This window comes from Tyto alba, unplaced genomic scaffold, assembly GCF_018691265.1.
Source record: "Tyto alba isolate M040663 unplaced genomic scaffold, T.alba_DEE_v4.0 Super-Scaffold_40, whole genome shotgun sequence".
Taxonomy (NCBI): domain Eukaryota; kingdom Metazoa; phylum Chordata; class Aves; order Strigiformes; family Tytonidae; genus Tyto; species Tyto alba.
In genome coordinates, this window is record NW_024881316.1 from 23,862,314 (window position 1) to 23,884,378 (window position 22,065).

General features: G+C 41.6%; 1 protein-coding gene across 2 annotated transcripts in view; it reads left to right on the forward strand.

Moving 5' to 3' along the window:
* The first annotated feature begins 1,521 nt into the window (after window positions 1–1,521).
* Window positions 1,522–22,065, forward strand: part of COL21A1 (collagen type XXI alpha 1 chain) — a 111,138-nt gene continuing 90,594 nt past the window's right edge. The window contains exon 1 of one of the 2 annotated variants that reach the window (XM_033009980.2): window positions 1,522–1,634. The gene's annotated coding sequence lies outside the window, so the exon portion shown is untranslated. The remainder of the gene's footprint in view (window positions 1,635–22,065) is intronic. The other variant, XM_042803610.1, reaches the window with a different exon arrangement.

Here is a 22,065-nt window from a genome sequence, read left to right on the forward strand (position 1 = left end):
GATATCCACCCTGACTACAAAATAGATGAACTGGTCATGGGTGCTGTTGTGCCCACAGTACAAACAGCCCACGATGTCTTGGAAAAGCGCATATAGCATCAAGAAGACAAGATGTCCTCAGATCCTGAATATGGCAGTGGCAGAGGGGATGACAACCTTGAATATGAGAGCAAGGAGCCTCTGTTTGGGACTACTGGCATCTGTAACCCATACCGCTTCCTAACGCAGGTGTCATATTTGGGAAAACATGTATATTATTCACAGAGAACTAGTAAAGCTGCTTTCCCCATCCTACCTGCCAGCCCTGGACCCATGTTAGCCAGGCAGTCCGATGAAAGCTGCCACATCCATGTAATGAAATTAATGTTTTTCTCCATATGCATTCCTTCACAGGAGGACAGGGCCCATGTGGCACAGCTCTGAGGTTCCTCCAGGAAATTCATGGACATGTACGGAGAGACATGAGGAACATCATCTAGGTAAAACCTGTGACTAAGAACAATTAGGGAATAGCCCCAGAGGTCTGAAATACTGCTTTGTCTGTGCCAGGCTTGCCACACCTCTCTCAAGTGTGCAGGTTCTTGAAGTCTGTGTAAAGACAGTGAAGGACACCAGCTTCTGGCTTTGCTAACGCCCCTCCAACATAGGAAAGTCATGCAGTCACAGGCAGGTCATCCAGTTCTCAAAGGCAACGTGTTCCCACCAGCCTGTCTCCCAGACACAGCAGTCTCCACAGGCCAGGGCTTGCCTAAGTCATTCACCTGGAGAAAGAAGTGCTGGGAGGTGGACAGGAATTTATTCAAGGTGCCCATCTGGGCATTGCCTTTGCAGCTGCAGGGTTAGAGCTATTCCTCCATCACAACTCCTTGCAGTGTGTGTTATCCGAAAGGGTGAGGGGGAGGGAGGCATTTGGGTAACAAGTGCCAATAGTTTTGCATGGACAGAAAAACGTCTTCTGCACCTGAGCTCTGCTATGGGTGCTGCTAACACGGACAGGAATGAACGGGTCGTGTGATTACCGGAGGTTTGCGGGACAGCTTCACTTCAGAAAGTGTGAAACCACATGTGCGACGGGAGCGCTGAGGTGCGTGGCCAAATAATATCTCACAGTGAGCTCCCCGAACCAGGTACTTCTGAAATGAAAGGTGCATCGCCACCAAGTTACTTCAAACCACCGGTCGGCCCCTCTTGTACCGAACACCTCGCTAATCCCAGATACAGCCCGGGGTTCGGGATGCTCTCCGAGTCCAGGGAAAGTCTGTCCGACCCCTTACCGGGGTAAGGGGGGGATGGTAGGGGTTTGGGGGGGCCGGGGTGCACAGGAGGTGCCGGAGGGGAGCAGCAAAGCGGCGGGCTCGGCTCGGCTGGGCTCGGCTGGGCTCGGCTCGGCTGGGCTCGGCTCGGCTGGGCTCGCCCCCCCGCGGGGCCGGGCGGGGGGCGGTGCTGGCGGCGGGGCGGGGCGGGCTCCGGCTGCCGGCGCGGTGCCGGGGCCGCCGCCGCCGCCGCCGAGCTGGCGTGGGGCAGAGCCGTGGGGCAGAGCCGTGGGGCAGAGCCGTGGGGCAGAGCCGTGGGGCAGAGCCCGGTGGCAGGTGGGCAGCGCGGCTGGCGGAGGGAGAGCCTGCGGCCCTGGGCAGGTCAGCGGGGGCTCCCGGGGAGGGGGGGGGGGATGCACCGCTGCGAGGCTCCCCTCGCTTCTGGGGCAGGGGGTGAGGCGGGGGGGGACGGGACGGGACGGGACGGGACGGGACGGGACGGGACGGGACGGGACGGGACAGACCCGCAGGTGCGGCCACCGGGGCGGCCTCGGCCCCCTCCCCGCAGCCGCGCTGCCCACGCCGGAGCCCGGGCGTGGGGACGGTGCGCGCCGGAACGCCGTGGGTCTGAGATACAGGAACGCGTGTCCCTTTTTTAACAGGGACCTGAAAGTGGACTCTGTCGCTGATGTGTTTATTATTTATTTTTTTTTTTTTTTGGGGGGGGGGGGGGGGCCTTTGCAATGTGATTGCAGTACGTGCAGGCAGATTGTACTTGCTTGAAATCCTCCCTTAGTTAATAGCATGAGATGAAATCATTTATATCATGCTATATTCTTCTATGCCATCCAGATATCTGCTTTATTCTCGCACCACGGGTCAAATGAGTTACTGACTTTGTGTATTAACTTCTTTAATAGTTTGTGGCATGGGAGTTCAGACTTTACGATGATAGTAAAGTAGAAGTGTCTGTAATAACTGCAGTTCTACTTTTTTTCTGTACCTGGAAAGAAAAATCTGCTCCGTGGGCTGCTTCTGATTACTGCTATTCAGTTGTGTAATGCTTAGATGTACATGGTACTTACTGTGCTGAAAAGATTTGATTTCCAATTCAATGATTTCACAGTCTGGAAAACCAGGCCACTGGTTGATTCTGAAAGTCTTCCAGCTTTCAGGCACCTGAGGAAGCCTTATGGGTTTATTAGACTTAGTAAACTTCCTTGGAAGTTTTCCCCAAACCTTATTGATTGTGGGGTTGCTTATTATATATCTTTCAAATATTTATTCAAATTCATAATACTGAACTACAGAATGGGCACAAAATACTTATTTGAAGAACTGTGCTAAGTATTTTCCTTAGGAAACTTAGTTTTCAGCATGAAGACTTTGGTAGAATACAGCATGTTAAAGATGTGCAGAATCAAGACAATCATCACTCTGGGATGCATAACAGGAGATGTCTGATGGCATCTCTTGGTAGCTGTCACTTTGGGGTCTGTGTCTGGTACCAGTACTGTCTGGGGTTTTAGACACCACAGTTCCAGCAGAGTCTTACCAGTTAGGCAGGAGATGAGTAGCAAAGGTGATCAGAGATCTAGACAACATAACCTATGAGAAAATAGTGAAAGAACTGGAATGTTATAGTCTAGGAAAGCAAATACTGATGAAAGACAAGATAACAATCTTCAATTGTGAAATTGGTTGCTGCAGAGTGGCGGGAAACAAGCTGTTTTCCACATCCAGTGGAGATACAAGAACGAGCACGCTGAACTGCAGCAGGAGAGATTAGGTTAAATGGTAGGGAAAGTCCTGTCTAATTGTACAGGTAATTCAGCATTGGATTGTCCAGGTGGGGTGTTGAATCTCCTTCACTGGAGCTTTTTAAGACTAGATCTAACAAACATTTACCTGAAATGCTTAAGGCAAGGGTGACTCTGCCTTCCTGTTGTGAGAGACACTACATGACCACACCAGGTCCCTTAGAGGCTCCAGGCGTGGCAGAGGCTACCAGGATGCCAGCCTGTGAACTCACACTCTTTGTTTTGATCATGCATATCAAAGAAGCGGCTTTGTAAGGGAAACACAGCTCACCCGTCCATTTATAATACTTTAATCACATGACTAACTTTTATACTAGATTTTGTGATTCTTCTTCCTTCTGCTCAAACTGCATTTACATTTGAAGTCTAAGAGCAGTGGTGGATGATCTGTGGAAGAACATCACGTCTTGGTTTGGCACCATCACAACCATTAAATTGGTTAATGGGTAAATGTTAGGAGATTTCAGCTTAGTTTCAAAGTACAGTTCTGTAAATTGTATCACATTGCTCCCTTCAGGTCCTTAGTATTACAGGTGTGTCTCAGGCAGTCCATGAGGCAAAGCTATTTCAGTTTAATTTACCTCTATCTTGGCTGTGATCATCATCTTTGAAATTACTTGGATTATAATTCAGTTCTTAAACATACTTTGAAAAGTGTAGTTTGTCCTACTGCATTAAACAAGGTTTTTGCCCAGTTAAATTATTAGCCAAACGAATTACAGAAATAGGTGGCTGGAATGAGACTCAGTGTTTTTCTTCCCTTACCTCCATTACCTAAAAGTTTTTGCTGCTTTGCTCAAGTTGTGTTATTCTTTGTGTTGTTATTATCTATTTACATACTGTTTTAAAAATTCTACTACATTCTTTGTTTCCAGTGGCTGCTTGTGAAATTTAGCTTTACAGTCCAAAAAAGGAACACTTAAGGTTTTTGAACATCCCTGTTTTATAAGAGTGGAAACAGACAAGGCCTAACCTCTCTTTCTAGGTCATTTGGTATTATTTGTGTCCCTGCGTTCTGCCCTTACTACTTTAGAGAGGCATTGAATACAGCTGATTCAATCTTTCCAGTGTCTCTTTGTAAGACAGGTCTTTTTAGTGCTTAGTCATGTATATTATTAAGATGACTTTGTTTCTGCTTTTTTTCTCTCCTTTGAGCTGGCATGACCAGAGCTGAGCCCAGTAAACCCTCTGAAGACATGCTGTTCATGCAACATCTTCTGCTACTTCCTCCTCAGCTCCTTCCCTTGGTTCCCATCGCAGCCGCAGTGGTATGGCAGTCTAGAGTGCTTGAAGAGACCAAAATGCACCTTATAAAATGTGTGTTGTCTTGCATTTAGTTTTTCTGATGTCAGTTTGTTGCTCCGCACGCTGTCGGTTTCTCTGAACCATCTGAAAGGACACGTTTAGTCAGGGCACAGGAGTGGGGGCTCCCCACGGAGGGTCCGTCAGGGCAGGGCCTGGCAGCCGGGGCCCGTCCCCCCGCCCGGCCAGGAGCCGGGCAGCCGGGGGGCTCCGGGGCCTGTCCCCCCGCCCGGCCAGGAGCCGGGCAGCCGGGGGGCTCCGGGGCAGCCCTGGACCTTGGGCACCTCTCTGGAGATGGGGATGAGCTGAGCCAGGCTGGGATGTGGGCCCAGCTCGGCAGGGCCCATGGCCAGGCTGGGCAGGGCTGTGGGGAGCCGGAGACTCCATATGTGGGGCCCTGGACTGTGGGAAGGGGCCAGTAAAGGCCTTTTAGTGCTGTGAGGGCCCTGACACATTTCAAAGCTTCGCTGATGCAAAGTTTGTGTTTAAAATGTGTGAGATCTACCCATTAGCACAGCAGTGGGGTATCTGAAGTATCCGAAGAGGTGGGCTTTAGGAAGGATGAGCCTACAGAGACTGGAAAGCAAATCCTTTCGCTGCCGTTTGCCCCAGGGTGACAGTCACAGGGAGATTGCTGGAGAGTTTATATCCCCCAATTACACAAAACAGCGAGGTCTCTGGAAGAGTTCTTTGCAACAGACATGTGTGGTTCAGCACCCAGTCCTTCTGCAGCATGTCTTTGGCTTGCCTGTGCTGGAGCGTGTAGGGGCGAAGGGTTGGAGGCCCTCCTTTGAGCACCAGCAGCGACCACACACAGACCTTTGCACTGGGGATGGCTCCATCAGTCAGGGTCTGCTTTTAAGTAGCCAACTCTGCTAATCTGGAGTAAAATTTAGGGGTAAGCAGAAAATTAAGGGGGTTGCTACACCGTAGCAATACGTATTGCTTTGTTAAATAAAAAAAGGTAGTCAAAACTTGGCATTTCTTCCCTGCTTTTGCCCATGAAAAAGGGCTCAACCCTGTAAGGCTTCTGTGTTGCTTCACTTGAAACTGGGCTGGCTGTGGAAAAAAAACAATATATGGTAGAAGAAAACTTAGAACTGTGGGGGCACACACGAAATGACTTAGAGGCTTTGTTCCTCTCTTTAGTTTCTATGGTACTGGGGTACTGTGAGACTTACAAAAGAAATTTTTCTAAGTTATCATTAATCCGCAGAGACATTGTTTTAAAGCAGTGCTGATTGATTTAGCCTTCCAGGGTAGATGTCAGGCACACTATTCGTGATTAACAGCAGATAGAAACCAGGGAGATGAGCAGTGTTGATCATTCTGAATAATACTATGAATGGAAGTAAGAGTACAAAGTAAATACATGTCAACCTTTTGGAATTTTGTGTGTTTTATATCGTTTCAATGCTGGATTGAATAATTGATCTTTTGATCAGTGTGTTTTATGCTGTAATAAACCAGGATTTAAATAGTGAGAAGTTAATAGCTGCTCTAAGTAAAACACACAGGCATTGGAATGAGACACATTCTCTAGAACTAAGAACATACAAAAATTGCAGGGAAGTTTGTTTGAACTTGATGTGGTGAAAAGTAAAACTAGCGTTCTTGCCATTGAGAGATTTACATTTTTGCTTGAATACTCTGTCAGTTCAAAGTAAGCCTGTTAAGAATACTGCATTAGAACATAGGAAATCTAAATTTCTGCCTTGTATATTAGTACTTTAAGGCATCTTCATAATTCAGAGTTTTGTATTCCAAGATTTTTCTCTCTCTCGTGATTAGTTCCAGTAGCTTGCTCTGAAGCTCTGGTTTGAGGCATGCGACGCTGAACTAATAGCAAAGAGAGGCTGAATGCTTCTTAGCAATGTAGACAGAAATAAATACTGATGTGGCAAAGCGAGCACGCTGAATTTGTAGTGGGAAGACAAGGAGGGGCTGGGATCAATCACAGCTTTGCTGGGGCAAGAGGGGGTTGAGAGGTGGCTGTAAGGGCCACCTGCCTACGGCTGTGGGACTAGGGGTGGGGTCTTCTAGGGACTGACACAGGGACGGAGGCATGAGGAGGGCTCAGGGCATTTTTAAGACAAGGAGGGTTTGGGGGAGCTTTGCGGCAACAAGATCTCTCTTATTCCCTCCCACTTTTGATCCCGACCAGTTCTCATTGTCTTTTCCACTGTTCCATGTTGTGGGTGCCTCTTACCACCTCTGCAGCCGTCCATTTTTTTCTCAAGCTAACAGTTTTCCTTTCCCTCATCATTGGCCTCTGCCAATTCTCCTCCCCCTCCCAGGCTTTCGGAAAGGGGCTGGGGTCTCAGTGTCACTTGTTCTGGCTGTTGGGAAGGTGATAAAGGGAGGTATAAAGAGAGATAAGGGAACTGTACAGAGGTGAAGACAGCACTTCAGTGACCTTGAAGAGCAAGGCTTGCTTCTCTGGCATTCCTGCGTGACATGAGAGAGATGTAGAGCAGAGGGGTATGGCAGGTCCTGCTACCGCTTCACATACATTCCCCTCTGTCCTTAGAGGTGGTGGCAGAAGTATGTGTAAATGGGAGATGCTAATCAACAGTTTGGGATGTAGCTCTGCCATTCCCAATCTTTGGCATAGATAGAATCTGCTGATAGAAGTGAACTACTTGCTTACAAGTGTGCAGCTTTGTGTGTGAGTGTAAAAGGCCTTGAACATAAAAGTGATTATTGGGATTTTGTATGTTTTAACTGGGAAGTTAAGATTATCTCTGAGGGCTCTAAATCTGTCTGTCTGGACATGGCATATCCATGGGTGAAGTGGCTGTAGCATGCTGTATATTTGCCGATGTGACAAAACTTATAGGATTTTAAAAAAGATTTTTGTCTGTGGAACATGACAGAAAAGCATCTTTATCCAAGCTGTCTTTGGAAGGGAAAAATGGATTTGTCTTACTTTGAAGGTGAGAAATTTAGGAGTGAAGAGTATCCTAACTTACATGGCTGGAGTGTATATTAAGACTGATATTTGGTTAGCATGGAACATTTTTGTATGTTTTAAAGACCATTTACCCAAAGCTCTGTATTCTTTTGTTTTAGTCCAACTTAAAAAATGTACAGTATTTATTTGCCTTATTCAAACTGTCAGTTATTTTCCCCTTTCTTTTGTATAAATCTTCAGAGCCATGGTGTTGATAAAACATGTTCTAACTTGCCTGAACTCATTTATATTCTACATCAACAGAAAGTGGAAAAAAAAACCTCTGAGCTCTAGTTTGAGATTAAGCCAATGCTTTTTAAAGCATGCCAGCTTGTATTTTCCAAAATATTTTATAACAATTTGTACTTTCTTCATTAAGTAGAGTTAATGATTTCCAAAAGTTTTCTTTTTAGTCAAACTGTTGCAGCATATAAAAATGAGCCCAATTAAGGTGATTTGAAGAAACATAAGAGAAGAGTGCTGCAGTTGGTATAACAGCAGGAGGATGTCTAGGCTCAGCCTCTAACAGATGCTTGGGAGGTCTCTGTTGTCAAGACTACCTTGTGCTTCCTTTGCTCTCTGTAGGTACTTCCAGTTCTCACCCCCTTATGAATTCCCTAATTCCACAACAGCTTGCAGTGTCTTATGTGGAGAGGTCAAGATAACATTACATAGTTGTATCACTGGTACAATTTATTAAAATACCAGATTATTGAGCTCAGTTGAAAATATTGTGGTATAACCCTTGCTTCACTAAGGTGTGCACAATTGAGTGGACTTTAGCCAAAATAGCAGCAGAGCTGCCAGGGAGGGACCACATGGACCCATGGTGAACTTTCTACCTTATCAGTGTAATGCTTACATTTAAGGGAAGTTGTATGAAGTGGTACTTTAATTCTTTTCCTGATATCAGACACTTAAAAGATTCAAATTATAGTTGCAATTAGAGAAGTACCTATTTCCTTCAGTATTCCCAAATGTAATAGTTTATTTTTCTTAGTCTTTTAACTACCTGGGTGGCTCTCTTGGCGCTCTGACCCAGACAGACTCCATTAGACTGAGGTCTAGGCAAGGCTGTTTAAATACATGTCTCTTCCTTTATTTGCAGCTCTCTTTGACCAGATCAGTATGTTCGTACTTACTTGCACTTGGTATCTGACCCTGGTTTCCTACAATTTCCCCTTTCCTCATTGCAAGTAGAGAAGATAGAATAATATTCCCAGTTAAATAAAAAGGCAGAGGAGAAAATAAACATTGTAAGTGTAGCTGCAGTGTCCTATGTGGAGAACAGGAGGCAGGCACATCTGTGGAATAATTTAAAGGGTGGGTGAATTATACAGAATATGACTTGAAGATAGAAGAAATGGGAGTGGACCACTGCTGGACTGTTAGGGTTGTGAATTCATTCCTTCCTCAGCTGTGGGAGATGTTTCAAAAAAAAGGCACTCTGTGGGAAGTCGCTCTCTGAGATTAGACTTTATGCCCAAGTCAAAAACCAGGGGAAAGTTATATAATTCTGAGCTTGAATTTAATTGGAGGATTGATTGCTTATGGGAGGTGGATGTGGGAGTCTCCAGCTCTTAAATTCTTGGCCTTGATAGCACGGGACCAAAAGATAAAGTAGATCACTCCTGTCATAATATAAGATGAACTGCATGTCTGTGTCTTGGTAAGGAGCTGTGTGCCCTCCTTTCCCAAGTGGAATGGTATCTGCCTAGTTACTGCGTTTTGTTTGAAAGGTATCCATCAGGAGGGAGCAGACTGGGTGGGTGAAAGTGAGAGAACTTTTGAGATACACCATGAGATTCACCATCAACTCATGAAATAGAACAATGTGGAAAAGTACAGCCAAGAATGTTGGAGCTATGTGAAGAGTGGAGCCCTTTACTACTTCATAGCAACTTAAAACAAGGGAGACTTTTTAGATGGAAATGCAAAAATAAAAGGTGTTAATATGTCAAGGGGAATTTTCAGAGCCAAAACCTCTAATTGTCTTACTGAAAGGAAACTGAAACTCTCACCTACTGAAAATAAGTCCTCTTTGTCCTTCAAAAACTGTCACTTGCAGAGAAAGTGAGGATCTGATGGCAACCCCAATCAAACCAACCAACCAAATTAAATGTTTTTTTGAATAGCTCTTGCTGGAAGTTGAGAGAAGAAGAAGAATGGGGAAATAATAGCAATTAGGACATCTGGAGGAGATTCTTCCTATCCCTGAAAGGACCTGAAGGTTTATCAATTTTATTTACTCAGGGTTGCACAAATCATGAGAAATCACTGATGATAAAATGTATCTAAATGCTGGCAATATATTAAACTGTGAAACATATACTCTTGCAGTATAATAGAAGATAGTGATGAAGGATTTTTTTTATTTTTTTACTGCCATGGAAAAGAATGAGGGGTGGGGAAGGGGGAGGAAGATTTGCTGAATATGAATAACAGTGATTTTTTTTTTTTTTAAGGTCCTAGACAATGGAGTTTTATGTTTGTTATTCCCTGATGAATTTGCAGTGAGGAGAAAGGAATGTAATTGTATGCCCCTGTGATTAAGTCCATTTGCTGTGCAAGGAGGCCCACATGGTCATGGTGTGCTCATGACTCAGCTGAAACGAACATTGACAACTTTTGCCAAAAAGGAGAGGGAAGTCAGGATGCAGAGGATTTCATTAAGGAGCTCAAAAGAGAGGACAGCTGCACCTAATTTTCAGAAGCACATAGTTGTCTTCGAGGAAGCCAAGCAGTACCAAGAAAAAAGCTTAATTTTTATTTCCTAAAGAGTAAAGGCATTCAATTTATTTTACCTCTTACTTTCTTTTCTGATCTGAATTTAAATAAAGTATCTGCCTTCAGAAGAGGTGTTTTTAGCAAAGGAGAATTTCTTTTTTGTGTGTACATAAGTATACCTGCTTATGCTAAGTACTCACTATAGGTAATCACAAGTTCATGGTTTGATGGTACCTGACAATAGCAAGGAAAAGGCATAAAACAAAACTGTCTCGGAGCTGTCCAGTACAGAGCATTTCCTCTGCAAAAGTTTCAGTGCTTTGCATAAGACCTGATTCTCTCTGCTCCTCAGCACTTGACTACATGCAGTTTTGTATTAGTTTCCTGGTTCGCTCTATATGATTTTTAAATAGAGCTGGGGTAATATATGTCTTCTGCTCCTGCAGAATTATTTATCGGATGCCTTTGGAAAGTTGGATAACTGCAGGCAATGAAATCTTGCTCAAAAATCAAAGTGAAATGAAAATTCTGTTATATGGTGATTTCATCCTGAAAACTGTTACACTAACACCATAGAACTCAAGCATGGATGACTGACACCTGGAGTAAATATATAATCACTTTAAATCATTAAGTTATTTTCTTGTTTGAATAAACAGGAGGTAGCCTTTCTCTTCTGAAAATGAATAGGCCAAGATGAAGAGAATATTTTGATACCATGGAAAAAAATAATATTTATGATGATAATTCTTATGAAATAATCCTATTCTCTTTCATGACACACACATTTTGCTATGTTTTCCCTGAAGTTGTTATTTTCCAGTCTCACTTGCTTATACATTTTCCCTGGTTGATATTTTAAATCTCCTTTTGTTATTATGGAAGCATATTTTACGTGGCTGAAAAGGAATTGAATGTCTTTGTTTGTGTATGTGCTTTTTTCCCCTTTAATACTACCTGGGAACCAGTAACCATGTGTCTAGAGTTCATCTTTAACAAGTTCATTCTGAAGCACGCATGACAGCATTTGATTTTAAAGTTCTAAGATATAAAGCAATACTTATGGTTTGTGATCCAGTTGATAGTTATTATGGCTAAATTACAGCTAAAATCTGTTACTTGCAAGTTGTTTGTGAATTCTGATGAATTATACAGAGCATATAAGAATATATAATATAATCACACATCTCGGAATAAGGCTTAGAAACAAGAAAATCCATTTTAGTCAAACAGTGGATCAGTTTCTTATAGTTTAAGAGAAGGGTTTATGGTATTATGCACACTGTCTTTGGATGTTGATACTATAACCTGGAGATTCCTCCAATAACACCTTTTTTTGAAGGAGATGATATTTTTATACAAAGTCATTCTGAAGTGGTAAATAAAGATGTATAGTATCTAGAATTCACAGACCACTTATGTAACTCTTGTGGTCTTAAAGTACCTGTAAATGCCACCACTGTTGCACTGGCAAATATAGCTTCTATAAAAATGTGACTGAACCTACTAAATTGGTTTTCTCATTGTATTCAGTATTTCAGTAGTTTTGTATTTTGTAAATACAGTATCAAAATTGGGGGAATAAAATTTCAAAGAATGCTTCTTGATTTGTGGTTATTTCTTTCATATGAAAATCAATGTTAGATGGAGGTTAGAACATGGCATATCATTCTGTAACTGGAAACAGAATAGCCATTACTTAAAGTTTCAAGTTATACAATATAATGTGTATTCTTATTTATTTTGATGACTTCCTGACTTGTTTCATTTGGAGGCCAGTCCTTCAGACAATGCTGTGTTTATTTAGGCCTGAATGCAACAAATTACAATCCAGGTACAGATTTTATGATATGATCCACTGAGATTGCTATTAATTTATTTTGGGCCTTTTTTGTTTTGGTTTTTTTTTTTTTTTTTTGAGTGCAAACAGCAGTTCAGTTCACCCAGTCATTTCAGTCATTTTAAGCTGAAGGAGTGATAAAATGTCTGTACAATGATTCATTTTCTCTAAATGCACAGGCGCTACTTTTATAACTTGCAAGTAAATGCTGTATTTATTTTACATTTTATTTTATAGTTTACATATTTTTTTATACTTCTGCATAGAATGTAGCCTGTAGTATACTTTACTGTATAAAAATACATTGAACTTTACTGAAAAGGAATTTGCCCATCTCTCCTTTAGTATTAAATTTTGTACAAAAGTTTCTGTACACTTTGCTGTAGGTCAGGTAATACTAATATTGGCTTGTGCTAGTGAATGAATCGTTACTGAATGGACCATCAAAATCTGTATAGAGGTGAAACCAGTAAAGTGCTTTGGGTGAGTACTTACAAATTTCTAAAAACTTGTCTTTCTTGTGGGCAGACACTGAGGAGCATACTGATGCAGCTGAAGTTAAATTAATGGTATTTTTCAAGTCACGGTAAAGAAACTTGATTTGCCAGTTTCCGTGGGACACATGGGAACACAGAAGAAATGGAATAATGAACCTGAGAGGGAGAGACTGCTGAAATCAGGATTTCTGGGAATGCAGCTTCAGCAAACAGCACCTAAGTTAAATTTTGGGTCTCTGTTCTGAAGCACAGGATCTACTGCAGAGCATCTGCATTCTGCATTACTAGTACATTCTGACTTACTTAGAAAGGGCTACCCGCAGGTGCAGAAATGAGTCTTGATTACATCATTCCTCTAAGGCCTAAGTACTTTGGTATGTATCTTCTACTGTAGGTGCCTAGGTCTGACATCTGAATGCCATAGAGACTCTTCTACTCAACCCTGGGGGTAACTGAAGTCATTATGCCTGCATTCCTGTCAATAAAAAATCCTACACACTTATGCATCTGACTCTAGGCATGCCTAGAACTGTATGGCACAGTAGGTACCTAGCACAAGCTTGATTCCTAGAAAGATTTACAGAGTAGAAAACCCTCTCTCACTTGTGGATCCTGATCCAGCAGGAATTTTTGACATGTTTTTGGAAGAAGGTCCATGAAAAGCAGTATTTTTTACTCTATATCTCATGTGGTTAGAGCATAAGTCATAAAAGAAGACCAAGGTTTAGTTCCTTCCTCAATCTGAAACAATTTGAGCCATTTACCTTACATTTCTGGCAAAAGTTTAAATGGTAAGGTTCTGGATAGAGGTAGGATGGGAGAGGAGAAGTATGAGGTGTGGTGTAACTATGTGTGGTATTCTATGTTTCAAGCCCTTTTTTTGCCAGCACTTCAGACAACCATAAATATAGGTATAAAATTTTCAGTTTCCGAAGTGATCCTTGCAGCGTAACTGACATCTGCCAACACTAGAGATCTCTGATTCGTCTTGGGTGTTAGCTGTCCAAAAGCAAGCTACATCACTGAGGAGCAGTTTGCTGTTTACACCAGACCAAAGTGAGATGTGTGTGTGTCAGCTATGGTAGAGATTATGCTTCTTACTAGATGAAGAGCAAAGGTCTGTGAATAGTCTGATTTATTCAGTCAAGGATAATGGCAAACATTGTGTGTGTGTGTTGCTGTATTAGAAACAAAGCTGCAAAATTAAAGCACACAAGTGCATTGTTTATACTGCTTTGAACAACAGCACACTCAATAGCTTCTTTAGGATTTTCCTCTCCAAGATGTCTCTGAGCAGAGCTGAAGTGTCTTTCTGACACTCCCTCAATGATGGTCTGTAGCACCAATGGATGAGACTTGCCCAGCAAAGGCTGTGCCTGACTCCAGGCTATCCTTCACCACAGGACGTTGCCTTCTGGTACAGAGGTTTCAACACCTATTAGTCATACCATGCTTTTACCTCTTACCTTACTAGAGGACTGAAATACAGAAATAAAGCTTTAAGGCACTTTTGAACATGTCTTTTTTAATTCATGTTAATTTAGTTCACTAAAACTTTGTCTGTAAAGCAAACTTCATAGACAAGGAACATTGTATAATAGGGAATATGTTTAGAAACGCTTAATCTGGATCCATTTTGATCTCTTTTTATGTATGTTGTCTAACATAAATTATTTATTGCTGTATGTTGGATAAGTTGGGTATAGAATTTTTTTTTTCTTCTTTACCTTGTTCTGTATTTGTTTAATGGTTGTTCATGCTTCTGGCTTATTCAATTTTTGACAGTTTATGAATCCCACAATTTAAAAGCTAATAGATATTTTCTAATAACACTATAGAAAGGAACATGAATCTTGTGCATCACGGAAAGCAAATATAAACCAAATGATTTTCTGTTGATGATCCAAAGCATAAGTGCAGGCAATGAATTCTGATGAATCTAGAGGTCCTGATTTGTATCATGATAGGCACTAGCAGCACCCCATTTTGTAAGTAAATACTTTGCACCAAGTGTTTAAAAATTAACCAGAGCAAAAGGCTGTGGAACACCAGGGTCTGAAGAATCTGTGCGAGTAATGCTTTAAAACCATGGCTTTTCATTTACTGTAAGAAATACACATTGGAACTGACATTTAACAGATTAATTTATCTCCGTAAGTCTTCCTTATATGAAGTCACTAAGACTGCATGCATGGTGCTTTTGTCCAGCTGTATAATCTTTAGCTTCAAGTGCCAGAATAAACCCTGGAAACACTGTGTTTGCTCTGAAACATGGTTAGTGATGCTCAAGATTTTGTGTTGGGAACACAGAATATATTAAAATTCTCTCTTGTATATAAATTCATCTTCTTAAGTAAACAAACAAGCAAACCCCAAATGTACCCATTTTTCTAAGAGCACAAGTTTGACATTTAAAAAAAAAAAGTCCATCTTAACTTGAATAACTCTGGAATATGTCTGAAAGTGCATCTGGCATCTTTAGAAATGTCAAATTTCTGGCATGAATTATAACATATTGTATTCCTTTCAATTTTTTCAAAAACCATGAATTAAAATTTATGACAATATAAAATCTGCTTTTTTAATTTGTGGGATTTCTCTGAAAGGTAAGTTATATACCTGTTTATTCAAGGAAGCATGACCTGTACTTTGTTCAAGCCTGTCTGATGCCATCAGTATACAGTGTTGTATATTGTCGCATGTCCTAGCAAGTGTGCCATGTTGTTTTATTCTTTGTTTTGCAACCTATGTTGGTGACAGTAGACATTTCTTAACAGACTGTGTGGAAAATAAGTTACACATGTTTTGTGTGTTTTGAGATACGGGAACTACTTTGGAAAAATTAAGCTGTGCTTTTGAAAGAAAAAATGTTTCCTGAATTGCTCTAACCTCTAATGGACATTTAATTCGCCTGCTGCTAATATAAGTCAAGTTAGCTGATTCAGAAATGTGATACTCCTGAATTATTAACAAATTCTAAGCCCCTTAATGTCAAAAAGAAAGGAAGGGCAGAAATGTTTGCTCTGTTCTCTTGAACAGAAAAGTTGCAAGTGGAATTGCATGAAGGAGGCAGAATGGGACAGTCTTCAGCTATTTACTGTATGAGCTATAATATTCTAAAAGGTATATTCTGTCAGAGTAGTCTGAGGTAACATGGTCTTTATGCTAAATAATATTTAATAATTGCTTAAAAGAGTCGGAAAAAAGTGCCTTATTTCTTCTGCTTCCCTGGTGGAAACCTAAGAGGTATGTGAGTGATGGGTGCTTATGATTGTTTGGGATCACTGCTGAGTATAGTAGCAAATCTCATTCATAGGGCCCAGATGATTCTCTGACCCATATGCTGAAGATTTCTTCATAGACGTAGAGTGGGAGGAAAGAATTTGCCTTCTTCCTATGTACTGTAACCTGGCAAGATGGAACAGGATGCTGCCTTCCACCCCCACTCTTTCCTTGCAGTGCCAACTTGTGAGGAATTATCTGCAACGACTGAGGAATAATTTTCTGCAGTTTTGAACATTGAGATTTCTGAGAATTTCCAAGTGCATAACAAACTTTCATGGCCCTGACTGTTGTAACTGTAAAAACAAATGCCTCTCAGACTTGAGGGTAATTGTCTTCATGGTATCCTTGAGATTTGGAATTGTACTCCTATTGTACTATTAAATCCTGATTAGTGAATGTCTGAAGGCTGAGTAAGTGGCCATTAGCACAGATTGCCAGGAGTGAGAGAAAAGAAGCAAAAATATTGGACATAAATGGTTATATATCAATATTACAGGGTTGAGGGACTTTTTCATGGTGAGAAAAGAGATGGTACTTACGGTTCTACTAGCTTAGTAGTGGGAGAATGACTCAGCATCACCAAAGTTATGGCTCATCATAAAACAAGAGCGTGATAGCTTGGCAGTTATGATACAGAGCTATGTATCCAACAGTGAAGTATCATATGTGAAAATTCAAGTACACAAAGACATGTAGGGAACATTTTTAACACGTTAATATAAACACTGGCCCCTAAACAACGAAAGAGCTGGAGTTACTCATGAGAGGGGGAATACCACCACTTGTTAAAGAATCACAGACAATGAAAGGCCACTTTGAAAGTTGAAAGCTGAAGAGATAGTGGATGTCTGCTACAAAGACTCCTACTGCCTCTGACCACAAGATTAATTCCTTCTTAAGCACCTCTGAGATGTCATAATAACAAAAAAATACTATTTTGTCATTGCTGACTGTTGTGGTTTGAGCCTGATCGGCAGCCAGACACCACACAACCACTCACTCCTCCCTTCTCTTCCAGTGATGAGAACCTAAACTGACTTCAACCTGGAAGATGTTTGGTAGACATCTCACATGTAGGAATATGGCTGCATATTCTGTGCATGTGATGGGGGAGATATGGAGTGGCTGCTGGGTATACTCTTGAGTACCCAGACTTTGGCTCCTGGTTACTCAGTTGTCTGCTGGTCCTGTTGCCAAGAGGCGAGGTCGAGATATCAGGGGTGACAGTGGCCACCCCTGAAGCCTCATTCTGTCCTCTGGGGTGGCAGGAGGTCAGGGCTTCCTGGCTTGCTTTCCTCACCCTGTCCCACCTCTTCATCTTTTCTCCTCTTCATCACACTTTTATTTTACCTTCATAGGCCCTGTTCTGCAACAGAACAGATCAGAAAAGCAAATGGCTTGGAGAAGGGTGATGTGTCTGAGGGATGGGGGCTGTGCACCTCTCAGGCAAGTGCCCTGAAAATCATACTCTGAAGAGTGAGAAGGAGGGGTACTGGAAAGGAACTGCAGGGATACAGAAACATGGAAGTTGGAAGGGACCTCTTGGGATCATCCGGTCCAGCCTCTGCTCAAAGCAGACCCGGTTAGCCTAGGTTGGCTAAGGTCTTGTTCAGTCTAGGTTTGAATAACCGCAAAGATGGAGATTTTGTCTGTCCATCTTCCTGGTAGAAAATATTTCCCTTACATTGAGTTGGGATTTCCTCTGTTCCCATATATGCCTATCTCCCCTCATCCTTCCACTGTACGTCTGTGGGGAGAATCTGCCTCCATCTCCTTATACTTTTCCTCTAGGTAGTTTCAGACTGCACTGAGATCTCCCTGCAGCTTTCTCTGCATTTAGGTAGGGAGGTCGGGGATAGGGGAGAGAGGAAGAGACCCTGATTTTAATCCTGTCTCCCACTTAGACTCACACAGCCCCAGAACAATATTGATCAGGACTGCATGCAGCATCCCCATTCTGGCTTCCACACTGGAGCAGTTCGTGAAGAGCTGCAGCCCGTGGGAAGAACGTGCGTTGGAGAAGTTTGTGGAGGACTGTCTCCCGTGGGAGGGACCCCACACTGGAACAGGGGAGGAGTGTGAGGAGTCCTCTCCCTGCAGCAGAAGGAGTGGCAGAGACAACGGGTGATGAACTGACTGCAAATCCCATCCCCCAGCACTGCTGGTGGGGAGGAGGTAGAGAAAATTGGGAGTAAAGTTAAGCCTGGGAAGAAGCAGGGGATGGAGGAAAGGTGTTTTAAGATTTAGTTTTTATTTTCTCATTATTCAACTCTGATTTTGATTGGTAATAAATTAAATTAATTTCCCCAAGTCAAGACTGTTTTGTTCATGACAGTAATTGGAGAGTGATCTCTCCCTGTCCTTATCTCGACCCACAAGTCTTTCACTACATTTTCTCTCCCCTGTCGAGGTGAGGAGGGGAGTGATAGAGCAGCTTTGGTGGGCACCTGGCATCCAGCCAGGGTCGATGGAGCACAGAATTACAAGGCTTTTGAGTAGAAACAGAATTAATCTGGGATCTTGCAATAACAAGCATGCTAAAATATTGTGCCCTGTTCTATGTCCACACCTCAAAAACATTATGTCAACAATAGAGTTCAAAGGAAAGTAACAAAAAGGAGAAGGGATTTGGAAAAAAAGTATAGCAACACGAATCTTACGAGGGTCAAGTTGTTTAGTATATGACGGACAGGGCTGAGTGGTGGCTTGGACTGTGTATACATACAGATAGAAAGAAGTCAGGGGACCTTTCAGTTTTGCTGAGAAAGTCATAGGCAGAACTAGTGGCTGGTAATTCAGACAAATTAATTTTTGAAATAAGGTGCAGTTTCTTTAAAGTGGGGCTGATGAGCCAGTGGAAAAGATTAGGGGTTTAGGGAGAGGAGAGGTGCACTCAAGTCATTAAAACAAGATCAGATATTTTTCTTTAAAACGCAGTTTAATCCAGTTTCTTGTAAACAATCTATAGTTTATGCATGCAGGGGTTAAACTAGATGACAAAAATATCCTGAATGTTCCTTTCTCTTCCCAAGATCACACAAAATGGCTTTGGCAAAGCAGATGAACTTTCATGTAATTGTATGGATGTTGAAATGGCATTTGTCTTCTAAATGTGTGTGCTCCTTGTTCAGATGCCCATCTGGAGGATTGGGAAATACTGGTGGTTTTTCTATGTCAAAAAGTGATTTGCAGCATGCAGGGTGAGGTTTGTATGGTATCTGCTGGCTTGCTTCTTATTTTTTCTTAATGCTACTTACCTGTGTGAAACAATGCTGAAAGCAGAGGAATACACAGGAATTTTCTGGGGAGGGAATACCCAGAGACATGGCTTGTGTAGTGCTGGATGGCCCTGGCCGCCTCCCCACACTGCACATAGCAAACTTATTTTAAGTCACCTGTTGTGTGTTTCTTACTGATTCTCTGTTGTTTTCAGAGCAAATGTTGCAGTTATCACATTGCAAATAACATCTTAGCTAAGCCAGCCTTAGTCTCCCTTTTTTAAATGTGGAGAACGAAAATAAAAAGATGGTAAGAGAATATATGTTAGGGGAAAGGAAAGAAGTGAGTGAGGAGTTACTGGCAGAAATGTGTATCTGACATACCAGGACCTAGCTGAATTTGGTAGCACTGACTGTTTCTGAATCCTCGGCTGGCTTGCTTCTCTGAGGAGTTTGAGACCATAGCAGTAATGGATGAGCAATTCTGTGTATCTCTTGTCAACTAGGCATGATCCTAATGCAGTCTTTAAATGGCATTAGAGGTTCTCACTTGGGTTGGTTCTTTTTTTATATTGCCTCTATGACTCTTGCTAGCAACATTTGTTGTTAGAGATTGTTACACCTTTCTCAAAGACTTGAGCCAATTGCTATAGTGGTATCATTGCTAAATTATATATGATTATATATAATTATTACATATAGTATCTAGTTATTACATTATGTGCCCCAATGACTGTTTTCCTTCTGTTTACCAACTTTTGTCACTGGCCCAACTGAACTCCATATTCCTTAGCTCACACAAAATGGTCTCCCAAACTATTGCTCCAGGTGGTTATTTGTATTAAGTTGTTTTCTGTTTCCCTGTTTGTTAACGTAGATACATGTACATGTCCATACTCAAAATCCAAACTTTTGGATTTCCTGTAGGAGTATGTTCAAACATTTCTTAAGCAGAATCCTATTATCGTGTGCTACGTTAATTTCAACTGTACAATTTGAGCGTCAGATTTTATCCTATTGATTAGCTGTTTTGTTTTCCTTGGGTCTGACCAAGGAGGGAAAATTCTGTGGAGTCTCAAGTTGCTTGATAAAGAGAGAAATAACAGCATGGGCTTTTCACAGACAGGGTGAAATCATGGTTTCCAGGGAGACCTCAAATTCGTTTGTTGCAGCCAGAATGCTGAGCTGCCAACTGTGGTTGCTTACATAAGTTGCCCATCCTATACTGTTTTCCAATCAATTGTGTATCAGTCCAGCAGCTCAAATGCTGTGGTAAGCCTCCTTTTTCTTTAACCCTGCACAGCATCCCCCCGCAATGGGAGTAAATCCAACAAAGTGCAAAGTGCCAGAATAAAATGGATTTAAAAATACAAGCCTTCTGTGACTTCAGATGTTGGAGCATGAACACAAACTTACTCTGCTGTAGACTGGAGGAGTCTGTGGGTTTGCTGTGCTTTAATGAATCATATGAAAAATAAACAGCCCATCCCACTTAAGAGGATTCTTTTCTTTCAGAAATATGTATCTTCTTGCTTGGGTTATAATATGTGTCATTTGCTTACTTCAGTCTTTGATGTACGCCTTCGAAGTTGATATAAAGCCTTTATACAGTTGATACAAAGCCTTCTTTTTGAAATCTGCTGAAAATATAATTTCTTTAATTTTCTCTGCTCCTTTATATAGTCTGTATGATACTTTATGTAGTATATATATCGAAGCTATAAATGTGGAGTGTAATCTTACCATGTAGTACTAATTCCTGTGGGTTTATTTTGTTTATATTGAATACCTCTAATAGTGGAAATTGTAACCATGTTGCAGAATAGTTTAATTTAAACTACCAGTCCATTGGGTTTTTTTCTTACCTATCTCTAAAATGTCTTATGGAATGAAGAGTGAAGTGATTTGCTTTGCCAGTAGTTTGGGCAATGCTCTTTTGACTGTTAAGTCAACCATTTTTAATGAGATATTTAAATTGTGGCTGTGGCACAGATGAATGAAATACCAAACATAAACTTGAAGGAGTTGTTACTACCTTTCCTGAGCTTTAGGGGAGAAATCCAAATAACGTTTGAGCAGCAGGAGCAGAGCACACGAGGTGTACTTGTGGGACCGCAGATGTATGTGCATGGCAGGTGACACTGATTTCTGAAAATGCAGGCGAGCTGGGATGGTGCAGTTTCCCTGAGGTCTCCAATATTCATTCACTTTCTGCAGGTGCTTGGACATTCAGCTAATCCAGGCTGTTTTGCTGTTGACATCTCACAGCTCCCATGGCTGCAGCTGGGGACTTGATATACTCACTCAGCTGCATCTTTGCATCTCTCCTCACTTCTTTCATGTGTTTCTCCAGCTCTGTCTGGAGATCACTGTTCATTAGTCTGTCTATCAGGTAGGCTTTTAGATTTTTAGAAGGAGGAGAAACAAAGCTGTGCTTCTTACCCTTGCCAGAGTTGTAAAAAGAAAGACGGCAGAGGTGGTGGGAATGGGAGGGAAGGCCCAAGCAGAAGCCCCATAAGCCTTTTCTTTTTAAGGGAGTCCGGGCAATGCTTTCTGCTTAATTTTAGGGTTAGGAAATAAAATATCTCCAACTGTGTACTTTAACTGTGTACTTTGTATAGCCATATATTCTTATCTAGACTAAGTACAGGTATTGCTTAACCAGAACGAAACCATTTTACAACTACTTTTCATTGCACTAGTACTATTTAAAACAAATAAAGAAAACTCCCAATATGTGTAACTTAAATACATAATTTTCTTTCTTGGCCCCTCTTAATAAAAACTCATCTGAACTACTCTGTAAGCATATATTTAATGTTGTAGAACAGTCCTGGTATGAATGTAATTATACTGGTGATTATGCCAAAATATTTAATTCCAACATAGAAATAGAAAGAAATGGTACAGCAAATACTCTAATGTACTCATCGCTGTATGAGGTTTTATCTATTTATATACAATCTTGCATTTATGTACATATATGTATGTGTAAACTGAGCCTGAATTAATGATGTCTTTGCAGCCTCACCCTTCCCAGAAAATGCTGTTATTCTTTTCAATTTTTGTTTATTTGCAAGTATAGTAACCCCACCAGCTGTACTCACCAAGAAAAATAAATGAAGAGAAACAATATGTGGAAAACATGAATGCAGAATGGGACTGAAATC